Source organism: Plectrocnemia conspersa, unplaced genomic scaffold (assembly GCF_051122295.1).
Source record: "Plectrocnemia conspersa isolate PC_06_02 unplaced genomic scaffold, ASM5112229v1 ptg000010l, whole genome shotgun sequence".
Lineage (NCBI taxonomy): Eukaryota > Metazoa > Arthropoda > Insecta > Trichoptera > Polycentropodidae > Plectrocnemia > Plectrocnemia conspersa.
Genome location: NW_028277174.1, coordinates 9414233 through 9426386, shown reverse-complemented (window position 1 = coordinate 9426386; position 12154 = coordinate 9414233). Strand labels below are relative to the sequence as shown.

Here is a 12154-nt window from a genome sequence, read left to right as displayed (position 1 = left end):
ATTGATACTCAATAATTTATCTCACGTATATATATCTTATATATAATTGTTCTAAGCCGCCGCCGTCGCTTCCGCTTCCGGACGCGCATAACTTTAAACGAAACATTCTCCGTTCAATTATCTACTCTGTAAATCGTATCGCTTTGTATTAACGGTGTGTAACAATACACGTAAACAAAGGAAATATATTTAATTATAATAATAAATAATAATCTAAAAATTAAAATTGAATTTGTTCCGATTGATTTTCGAGCCGCCGGTAATGCGTTCTGTTGTTTCGACCAATCAAAAATAAGCATTCAAATATTCAAATAGCGTCGACCAATGAAAAATAAGCATTCAAATTCAAATAGATAGTACCGTGACAACACTTTTAAATAATTATTATTTAATAATAAAATTTTGCTACGCGACAATAATTTTCATTAATTCGTCATTTGACTGAATAAAAATGAAATATACACATAATGCGTTGAGGATTCGAAGAATACATTGATTAAACTAGATAAACAATCATAAAATAATCTTCGTAATGAAATTTTCAAATTTTGAATTCCCGGCGACGGGCTCCGAGGCCTAAAAGTGAGTTTTTGCTTTTATAAATAATCGGATTGCAAATTAACTAGGTGTGTTATAACTATGAAAATTAAATATTAACATAATGTGTTGAGGATAAGAAGAATACATTGATTAAATTAGATAAACAATCATAAAACAATCTTTGTAACGAAATCTTCAAATTTTGAAATCCCGTCGCCGGGCTCCGAGGCCGAAAAGTGAGTTTTACTTTTATATTACATAAACATTATCATTGCTTTCCGATTTAATACATATATACGTTAGATTTTAAGAATTTTAAATTAACCAGTTATGTTTTAAACATGAACGTGTAATATATCCTTAGTATGTGAGGATTGAAAGTTAATGTCGATCAAATCGGCGCTGTCGGACAGCTTATAAATGTGTAGTTTCTTGGATGTTATCTAATAAACGACATTTTACAATGATTATAAATATGTGATTGCATACCTGGAATAATCGATAGCCAAAATATCTAAGAGTGGGTTATTTTTAATTCCGATGTGGCAAAATAGGTACAATTTTTGTTCTGTGCCATCATTCCTCTTTCTGAATAGCCAAATTTAAGATATTCAGTTACATCAAACTTATGTAGTATGTTCTTTATAAAAAGATAATACTTGCTGACAGTGACTTCAACATGAGAAGATTAACTCTTTGTTTATATATACCAATTCTACGTTGTAGCCATATAGGTCATCAAATTGTTCCATCATTGCTTCTGAAAAATAATTAAGAAACAATAAGACTCTTATCAAGAGTAAACATTGAACACATTATTACTACTAATATAATCCATAAATTAAATTTAAACGACAACCGAAGAACAAAATTGATGGATGTACTGTAGAGGATTAAACACGTAGATTGGCATATCTTCATCTTTTACAAAATTGTCACAATATGTCATATATTTTTTATTATTACTAGCATTGTAATATGTTTAATTAACTTCGGTATGTATACCTTTAATTGCCAAATCACCGCTGTTTGTCTTTTAATATTAGATCCTGGAAAGTCAATAGTAATTTTGTTAGAATAACCGTGTTATATTATTTATTTATAACCAAACACTTACTGGCACACCCACAATTTATAGTTTTGTCTATAATTTCAAATGCTGCATCACTTGCATCATCTTCAATTGTCACTTTGAAAGGAAAGTGCCGCGATTACAACATAATTCGCAGCGAGTGCAGCGACATAGCGAGCGCTTACCAGATGTGACAGCTGTCAGATGTAAGCAAATTTGGGAAGTCCCGCACTTGAGAACGAACTAAATTTATTTTACCGATCGAAATTGATTTTAACGATTTAAATTGTATAACATATATTAAAATATGTATAAAAATCATAAAATACTAAAAAAAATGTTTTTTAAAATATTTTTTTAGTTTATAGATTTAAAATATAATATAAATAATGTGGATATGTATTAGCTTCTCTATACAGAAAAAATATGTACCTAAATTTTGGCGAACGTTGGCAATTTAAAGTTTTAGTTTTTAGAGAATTTTTAAAACTGCTTTAAAAAATATTTTCAACAAAAAGGGGCAAAGTTGCAAAATAAGTACTCTTCATTACCAACCAACTAATATTGCAAAAATCCCTCTTACTGACGCCTTTGAAAGTAAACTACACAAAAATGTATAACACTAATTTAAATATTTTTTAAATTAAAAGTTTCAGAATAAAATTTCAAGATTTATTCAAAATATTTTTTTGAACATTAAAATATTTTTTATTTTATTATGGATTTTAAATATTAATAATTTATTATAGATTTTAAATATCTTTAGCTTATTATTAATTTTAAATATAGTGAAAACTTTTTACACTCATGAATTATTAAAATATATAATGCTGCGCAGAAAAACATTTACTTTAAAAAATATGTAAATCAAAATATTTTTTAATCAAAAAAGACAAAGGTTTCAAAATTATTAATATTTTTAAAGCGCACTTTTGGTCTAAAGTAACAGATTAGATGCTTGATATTTTTAGTTTATTGTTTCTTTCTAATTAGTAAATGTAAATAAAAACTGACTTTTATATTTACACATAAAACATAGATTTTTTTTTTTTAATTATAAAGTAACTTATGGTGTCACCAAAAAACTTTTTTGTTACGAAAATTTAAATTTATGATAAAATTGTGTTATGCAGCGTTAAAACTGACACTCAAACACCTAAAATACGCTAAAACACAATCAATGACTTATAATCACTCACATTGCACTAACTATATATGATCGATTGTGTTGTTGCGTTAGTAAGGTGTAACAAAATATTTTTTCATATCAGTAATATTTTTGAGCGGATGTGTAACCGATGCTATTTATTATTATTATTTATTAAACTGTAAACCTACTTTTAAATGATACAAAATGTTACGTTTTAATATTATTTTTTATGTTGAAAACATTTTGATATTTTTTGTTTTATTAATATTTAGTAAAGTTACAAACCTATTTAAAAAATAATACAATGATATTTTTTGTAACGAATACCGAAATAACGAAATTCCCAGTATAACGAATCTTTAATATGTCCCTGAAAAACTTTCATACAAAATGTTTTCATTGTAATGAAGACTAATCTCAGTATAACAAAATATTTTGCTCCGAATTTAAGAATGACGTTATAACTTGACAAAATATTTCTAAGAATTCAGTTTAGCATTGACTTGGCGTGTGCCAGATGTGTTCAAAAGCGACATTACAGGTGTTTCGTTGACCCTCAAACTTTTTTTATAAAACATTTTTTTCACAAATTTTATTGTGTTTCATACATTTTCCTTAAACAAGGACAAAAAACGATCTGTCAACCTTATAAGAGGTTATTTTGATGCTGTAGTAATATAGTAATTAAAAATAAAATAAAAATATATCATCTTCCTTACATTCAATATAACGAATTTTCAGTACACCAAAATTTATTCATTGGTTCCGTGAGCTTCGCTGTATTGAAATTTCATAGTACAATTTTTAATTTATTATTATCTAGCCAAGTTTTAAACCTATTCATAAATGATATACAATATTTAGATTTATCATTAAATATCTAAGTTTCAATATAACGATCAAATCTAACGTTGTAAATCTAATAAATAAGGTCAAATGTTTTCTTCTGGAAATATTTAGTCAAGTTGTAAACCTATTTTCAAATGAATTGAAAATGTTAAGTAGTTTTTTATAGATTGAACTATTTTGTCTATTATTGAAAATCCTTAATAGTAATGTATAATTTGAACCATTAAATTTTAAAAAATATTTAAAAAAATCAGAACGAAGCAAAAATGATATTTAAAACCCAAAAAGTTGAGGGTCCGATATTCGCACACTCGCTAGCTATCGGTACCTCACGATAGTGAGGTACCGACAGCTAGTTTCATTAGAATATAGTACGGTAAATACTCTTCCTTGCTTGACTTCATCAATATATGTCGATCTTCTTGGTTCCAGATACTGTTATAAAATAAATTATATTATATATAAATTCTTAGTGGCTATAATTTTAGGAAAAAAACTAAAAAACTTTTAAAATTTAAGCGAAAGAAAAAAATATAAAAAATAAAAAACAACAATAAATTAAGTGATACTTTGAGTACATTTCCCTGAAGATCTGAAACCATTTCATATTTGCTATGTTGTCTTTGGCTTGTACTTGTATTTAAATTTAATGTTGTTTTTATCGTAGAAATTAGTGGGTTTAATGTGGTTTAAAATATGTATGATATATTATTTGCTGCATATGTTAAAATGGGTCTAATTAATTGCTTATATATTAAAATTTTATTTTTTATAGTTAGCGTGCTCTTTGTATTAAATATCGGTCTAAGGGTCGCAATGGCGGCAAGCCATTTAAAGCGAAGTTCTAAATTTGTTTATTCCAAGTTTTCCATTTTGCGTTACTGCATATACTAGACTGAACCATCAGTTAAACTTAAACTCAACCCAACATTGAAAAGTATTTTTTAGACATATTAGTTTGTGTTGTAGATTCCATATTCTGTCGTAATGGTTGTTCAGTTTGCGTACGTTTGGACACGTTATTAAGTGGAGTGTCTCTCGTAGACAGTCCGTGTCTCCGCACTCGCATCCAGTATAGAATTACATAGAACCACGTCGGCGAACATTGTCGTGTTCTCAAACAGCACCGGGGGGATACGTGCCACCACCGAGCTCTCCCCCGACAGTTTCGGAGAGGAATGAGAGAGATAGAGAAGGCGTAGCGTTCGCTGCTGTCTTATTATTCAACAAATGCGGTCTTGCGAAGTTTCGTGTTGCAAATGTAAAGTAATCGTTTTAAACCGACCCGAGTTAGTGAGCCGACCCCAACTCGTTTACATGTGTCTTACGGGTAGAAAACTTTTGGCCGTTGAGTTATCTGTATTTTAACGCCATGAGCGATATTGGTTGTCTTTGCGATAGTCACGTAAAGCAAGTTTACAATGACTTGTATCAAAGTACTATTTGTCATTTGATCTTATCTTTGTAGGTAAATTATTTCTACCTTCATTTTTTATTATACAGCTAATTTGTTAATTGTAAATAAAAGTCCATGTATGGAAACAATATTTGATAATTTTGTATTAGGTATATAACCTGATAAATTAATTAATTTATATTACCGTAACTATTATATTATACGTCAATGAAACAGTAATGAAACTTTGCGGTTACGGTATTATGTACTATTATATAAATTTAATACATAGGTTTATTTCATTTCAACATCCGCTAAAATTTTGTTTGAAACATAAATTCTAAAATTATTATAGAATATATTAAATTTAAATGAAAAATCACAATCATGTGTACATTTTGCAGCAATTGAATTTAAACAGACAGGCACCAATGTGCGATAAAGCATAACTCGGTTTATGAATCGAACCGAAATCGTTTCGCATGCATCCGACTTAATACACGTATCCGACCGAGTTGAACTTTTGATATATTGCCAAGAATGTGTTGCGGTAAGATCCGCAAATCTTGCGGGGAGAAGTTTGCACGCTGTGTAGCTGAGAGACGCCACACCGATAAAGGGCCCTTCACGGGTCTCTGAAAACGTAGTTAAGCCTACGTACGTGACCGACCTCAATAAAAGCCTTCAAAGACGACTTTTCCGACAGACAGGAGTCGCACTGTTAAAATAAAAATATCGCTAGAGGCATTTTTATACTGGATATACGTATGCAAAGAAGAATCGACGAAAGCAGTCAAACTGTCTTATGTATATACATATATAGGTATATGTGTGTAGACGTTTATAGTTGTCTCTTTGGAGCTTTGAAGCTCGAAAGCGGCGAGAAGGGGGTGAGCAGAATATCACGACACAAAGTGGGCTGGAAACTTTGTAACCATAAAATAAACAGTTTTAATGGAACAAACAAAACCTGCCCCCGCGGCGGCGACGCCTCCACGGACGGCTCGGTGAATTAACAACACATTCTGGGATTACGAGCCGTGTTCCTTTTATGTGACATAATTTATGTGCTCGAAAAGTTTAGCGCTTGTGTGTTTAAATAATTGTTAATTAAAACGTTTTAAACTTTTTTAGATGCCTATGTTTGCGTAATCTCATTCGCGTTTCCATATTGCCAGAAGAGCAATTCCTCGGATGTTATTGTGAATGTTTTATATCCGGACTGAATACCAATTCACTCCTTCTCTTCAACATTGGTTATATCCGTTCCATTTGCAGCGTAACGTGAATATTTTAATTAGATGTGATTTTCACACAAAATTATGTATCGCTGAAAATATAGTTGTGTCTATTGAACTCATTTAGCAGCAGGGTGGTCAGTAGAGAGTTTTCAAATGTTGTCCTGACGTGTGCAGCTAATAGGCAATTTATGCTGTGTTAATCCATATAGATTCAGAGAATTTAAGAACTCGACTGGGTAATTGATGGCCTCTAATATGCGCATTTTCTCATTTAAGTTTGTGTCAATAAAAATTGTTTGACTCCATTTTAACTAAAAATAAACGATACTGTATGTAGTACCATATATGGCTATACATATTTATACACTCAATATATTGAGGGCCAGATATATATGGCAATATTATCATAACCTTTACTGTATATAGTTCTATATTTGGCATTATAAAAAAACCTCATTTATGATATTATAACGATTGTAAAATAAATCAGTATATTCTCAAATTTATTATCAGTTTTCGATGTTTCTCGATATATTTTTTTTAAACGTGTTGTACACAATCAACAAAAAATTATTTTCAAACACCAGTGTGAGTTTTCACTTAATAAAAAATGGATAAATTATTCAAATATTCGAATACATATGTATATTCGTAATTTTTCTCGGTGTTTACCAATATTAATTAATTTAATCAATTAGTAGAAAAAATCTATTAATTGCCTGTAAAATATTATTTGACTCAAAAATAAATATTCGTTAATAATAATTATCTTAACGAATTATTAATTACTTTATTTTATAAAACATGCATAGCACAATGTTGTGCGAATTACTGATCAATGAGGGCGTGAAAATGCTTAATTTATTATTATATATTTTTTTGATCAGGGGCGTCATTTTAGATTTTTCAAATCAATGTTATTAAGATCAGCTGCGATTTAATTCATTTAGAAAAAAATGATGTAACAATTTAAATACATAATTTTATCGAATTTATTGTATATACAATAGCTGATAATGTTTGGAACTCGAATTATTCAACTGATTGAAATAAAATCTTTGCGTCTTGAAACAATGATTACAAACCGAGGCACACCTGTTTTTAAGCGTTAAACGATAATAAGGAGTGGGCGTTTCCAACATTTTGTTTCGTTAAACGAACAAATTCTGCGAATTTCGGTCATAGTAGACACGTCAATAAACATTTTAATAATTGTTTTTGAAGGCGTATTAGCATTTTTTTGTTGAGAAAGAAGCGGCACTAGTCATTCGACTACCTGTGTTGTTTTATTCTAAGTTTTTTTTCAAATTTCATTCAAGATAGTATAAACGAATATTCGATAAATTATTCGAATATTCGATTGAGTACGACAACTGACGCACTTCAAATGACTACCAAGTAATGGTTATAAAGAAAATAGTTTTGTGGTAATTGGATAATTGATTTTTCTGGGTGCTTAACAATGCCGATTTCTAATGTTTTGTTAAGATAATGGTCATTTTTCAGAAAAAACTCCTACAACACAAATAGTTAGAAATTTACATTTGTATATGTAGTATTGTATAAAATAATATAAAACCCCTATATGTTGTAAACATATTACATTTTTTTTAATCTTTCGTTGTAACATGACAGGCGCTTAGCTTTATGTGTTTGGTAAACACAATAAACAAACTACTAAGTAGTTAGTGAAACACCAGACTGAAATCAAAGTCTGTGTATCATTGATATATATATATATATATATATATATATATATATATATATATATATATATATATATATATATATATATATATATATATATATATTATTAATTATAAAGTAGTACAATTTACAATGCATGACTATTTTTTTTTATTTGATCCGTAAGATTAGGAAAATCTAGGAAAATATAATCTGTAATAATCTATCAGAATTATATTTAGATAATAATCACTAATTCCGTTCTTTCAGACTGATCCTTTTAATAATAAAATCAATCAAGTATTGCTTGCCATATTATTACTTTATTTTCAATGCGTTTTATCTTCGCTTTCATTAACATAACTTTCGAACCCAATAAACCGGAAAATGTACATTTCATTACCATCTTCAACTACGGTCTTACACAAATCGTTGAATCACGTTTCAATCCCATATAAAAAGTAGTTATGTATGTACATATGAGATACTAGCACACACTCGACTCACTGCATTGTCCGTTGCACCACAAATGTACATTACACGCACTGGTAGAAATATTAGTCTGATCAATATTTACACCACAGTGGATTGAGTCTCTCGTGTCCGCCTGTCTTGTGTTTTTTCTTCGTCTTTTGATTCGTTTTGTACGAGATCCCCATACAAGGCTTCGCCGGCGCGGTACTACACTTACACAGAATCGAAAAAGAACCGGTCTTGTCACGCTCAGCTGGCCTCACCGTATTTTTGTACTCTCTCGTGTTTCTTATGGTCCATTATGTTCCGCCGCCGAAGAACATTATCCGTGAAATTGTTTTAACGACGTCGATTTTATTGAGCATCGGTGTGCGAGTACGAAAAAAAGTGAACATGGCAATATTCAAAGTGGCATAATCGTTATTTATCGACGTGGAAGGGTGTCTCGGGCTGGGTATATATCACTGGATGTAGGATAGGGTTCGTGGGGATGGAGCAGTAGGTTGTAATCCCCATTCAAACAAATTGAAATGCTATAATGAGATTTTGCGGGAGGTGTCAGCTAATCCGTAGGTAGGGTTGTGTTTTGATTAATTTTATTCCGGATTAGGCGTATTGTGTAAATAAATATCGATAAATTTTAACAAGATTTGTATGTAAAATTATAAGCTGATTTACGTTTTAAAGAAATAATTTTATATTTGTAACAAATATTTTATTTTGAATGGTAATTAAATCTTCGCCATAACTATAGATAAAATCGAACGCATGCTGATAGTTATGATATGACTGCTACATATAGAACGTTACTTAATCCATGCTTTTAAGTTCCTGAACGTAACCATTGGCAACAGGTATTTAATCGAAAGGGCAACAGATAGGTTCTCCTACTGCAAAACCCATTGTCCATAGAATTACAGCACCGTAAAACAATCTGGAAATGAGTTCGTGCAACACAAGCCGCCTTTTATCGTTCCATATATGGACCTAGCATTGTATATATACATATGGTGGTGTGTGTTTGTTTGTGTGCGTGTGCGATAATGGAAAAACCTATTTGTTCCTTGACTATCTTTTTGTGTTGAGGCATTTGTTTCTTGCCGACTGGGCTATTTGTCAAGTTCTCATTGTTGAAGTTGTAGTGTGGGTGTTTTGTACTCGGCTTTTAATTATCGTGTGTATGGCTATATCAATTTACATGCTTGTTTATTAATAGCATTATAAGCCATAATATGCTGGCTTTCATTAGCAAATAGGCCAATGATTCATAATAATTTATTAAATTAAATTAAATATAGCTATCGATAGCCGAGTGCTCTCTGCTACCATATGTGACAATACACATAGCTCGCGAATTGGTGGGCTATATGATCCTTAATTCTATGAAACATATTTTAAAAATTCGCTAGAATTAAAAGGTGCAAAAGATATAATAAATTGTTCCGAGTTTACCTGCCTGATCCGAAACCGGATTAACTGCACAAGCAGCCAACCGCCCTTGTTTTTTTATAATTTCACCGTGACACGGGTAGATTGGGGGTTGAAACAATTGCCTCCGGGGGTGACCACCCCCTGCCCGTCGTCGATTCAATGCGGCCCTTTCATGCCGATCTAATCCCCGACTGCGGTGGCATGTACGTGGCACATAAGCCATGCCACCTCATAAATCACCCATAAACCACTTAGAGCGCGGTGCCACATGTTTTCGCCACTAATGTGGGGAAACGCTCCTCCTCCTCCTTCGTCCGCCTCGTGGCACCCGAGATCCGTGAAACTTTTATAAAACGCCGCATAGAACTTTTTTTATCTCAGTCTGGAGAGCGTGACCACTCTGTAGAAGTAGATTCTTCTCAGTTTGATTGTTGTCTGGAGTTCCTTACTAATGGTTTTATTTTTATCGTTTCAGGTATGTTTCTGCTTGTTAACTTGCACGACGTAGTGTGATCGTTAGATTGAATCGTAAGTTTTTAAAGTTTAATTAATAGTAGCAAGGATAATTTGCATAATTGCATCTATTGTATATTAGCATGTATGAAAGTGACGCATGATAAAAAAGTAAATATCATATAGAAACATCTTCATATCTTCCTGCCAATTTAGTAAACCAAAACTATAAGCCGAAAATCTATAAATTATTCTCTTACTGGAAGAGTAAATATTTATAATATTGGCTCTCTACACATAAAAAAGAGAGATTCTCCTGGTGGCAAAAAGAGGAACCGTGCGGCGAAATGGAATTTATTCTGGCCTTCGCAAAACCGACTTCTGCAAGATCGAAATTCCTGAAAATCCCCACATCGCCTTCGGAGCTGATGAATCGACACCACTCGCAGTCGGCGAGGCTGAAAACGATATAAAAGGAACGATACGTATTGCGATTTTTCCTTTTAGCGCACGCTGAGCCGAAGCGTCGCGACAGTTTTTTTCTTTGAGAAACTGTAATAGGATATTCTTGTGTAGGCACTATACATGTGCGCGATTCACTCATGGTTAATGTATACATTTATTTTCCTATTCACCATATATTTCATATGGACGGATTCAGTATGAATATTGACACAAGTATTTTTGCAACTAAATGCTGGCCAATGAAAATTATATTTTCTTTGAAATATGTCTGTTGAGTGTATGTTGAGTCCGACTGATTCTAAGCTCTTGAGAACGACGTCAAGTAGATGTCCCCGGCTCTTCATTAAATATGTTCTTTGATCCCTCCACTTCCTGGAAACACTATACCAAAATTCGTGGCTTTGAAGAAAAGCTTCTATGTTTAAAATGATTTTTCCCTGTGATTAAGAACACTGGAACGCTCATATTTAAAGTAAAATTCAATAAGTTTTACATGGTGTAGCGTCGTAAATTATTTTCCCATTATATATTCTTAGAATTGTAAATACATATCAAATAATATATAATTCTGAAAAAGTTATATAATATAAAAATCGTAATGTGACTCTTGGCTAAGCCTGTATAATATTTTTTTATTTATATGTCTTGATAATTTCTATGTCCCCTCTATATTTTACTGCGGCTCCTTAGCCCTTGTCTGTGGTTATATGGTTGACTTAAAATTCACTGCACTAAACTTCAGGGGGAAAATCGTTGGAAATCAACATGGTAGCGTGCATAGTAGAGTACTAACTAATTTAAGTAACACGTTATTTTTTATGATAATTATTGCAGTGACCTGTAATATTTTCTCTCATCACAATAAAATAAATCAGTACATACAGAATTTTAATTTTAAAATAGAGAATTCATAATAAGCATAAATAAATAATGGGAATGATCTAAAAAGGTGTTCGTGGCATAGAAGCGAAACGGTTTAATATACCGTAGACCCCCAATAACACGGTAAATTGGGAGTGTGCTATTTGGGTGCTTGTAGTTGGGGACTAGAAAATACATTTTTTTTGTAATACGTACATACGAATCAGGCGCGTGTGGTGAGATTTACTCCCTTTGTCTTGCTCACACATAAAATAACGGGTATTCAAATAACACGGTCCCAATTTACCGTGCTATTGGGAGAAGAAAGGGTCTACTGTATTATAATAGATTTCTAAAACTATTAAAATTTTCAACTATTATTGCTTTATTTAGTTATTTTAATATTTTTAATGCGATTCTTACTTAACGTACTATTTTAATACAATGAAAAAATAATAAATAAAAATATTCATTAATTTAAATTTAAGTTTTATGCCAATATTATACTTATGATTTTTTGATGTAGGAAAAATGTA

General features: G+C 31.3%; 1 protein-coding gene and 1 long non-coding RNA gene across 5 annotated transcripts in view; one reads left to right on the top strand and one right to left on the bottom strand.

Annotated features, from left to right (window-relative positions):
- Nucleotides 1–12154, top strand: part of sbb (scribbler) — a 264527-nt gene that overhangs the window by 101569 nt on the left and 150804 nt on the right. The window lies entirely within an intron of this gene.
- LOC148230576 (uncharacterized) lies at nucleotides 1026–1795 on the bottom strand. The gene is made up of 4 exons (XR_015811118.1): nucleotides 1658–1795; nucleotides 1546–1589; nucleotides 1200–1300; nucleotides 1026–1128 (listed from the first exon to the last, which is right to left on the bottom strand). It is a non-coding gene; the product is annotated as an uncharacterized LOC148230576 (long non-coding RNA).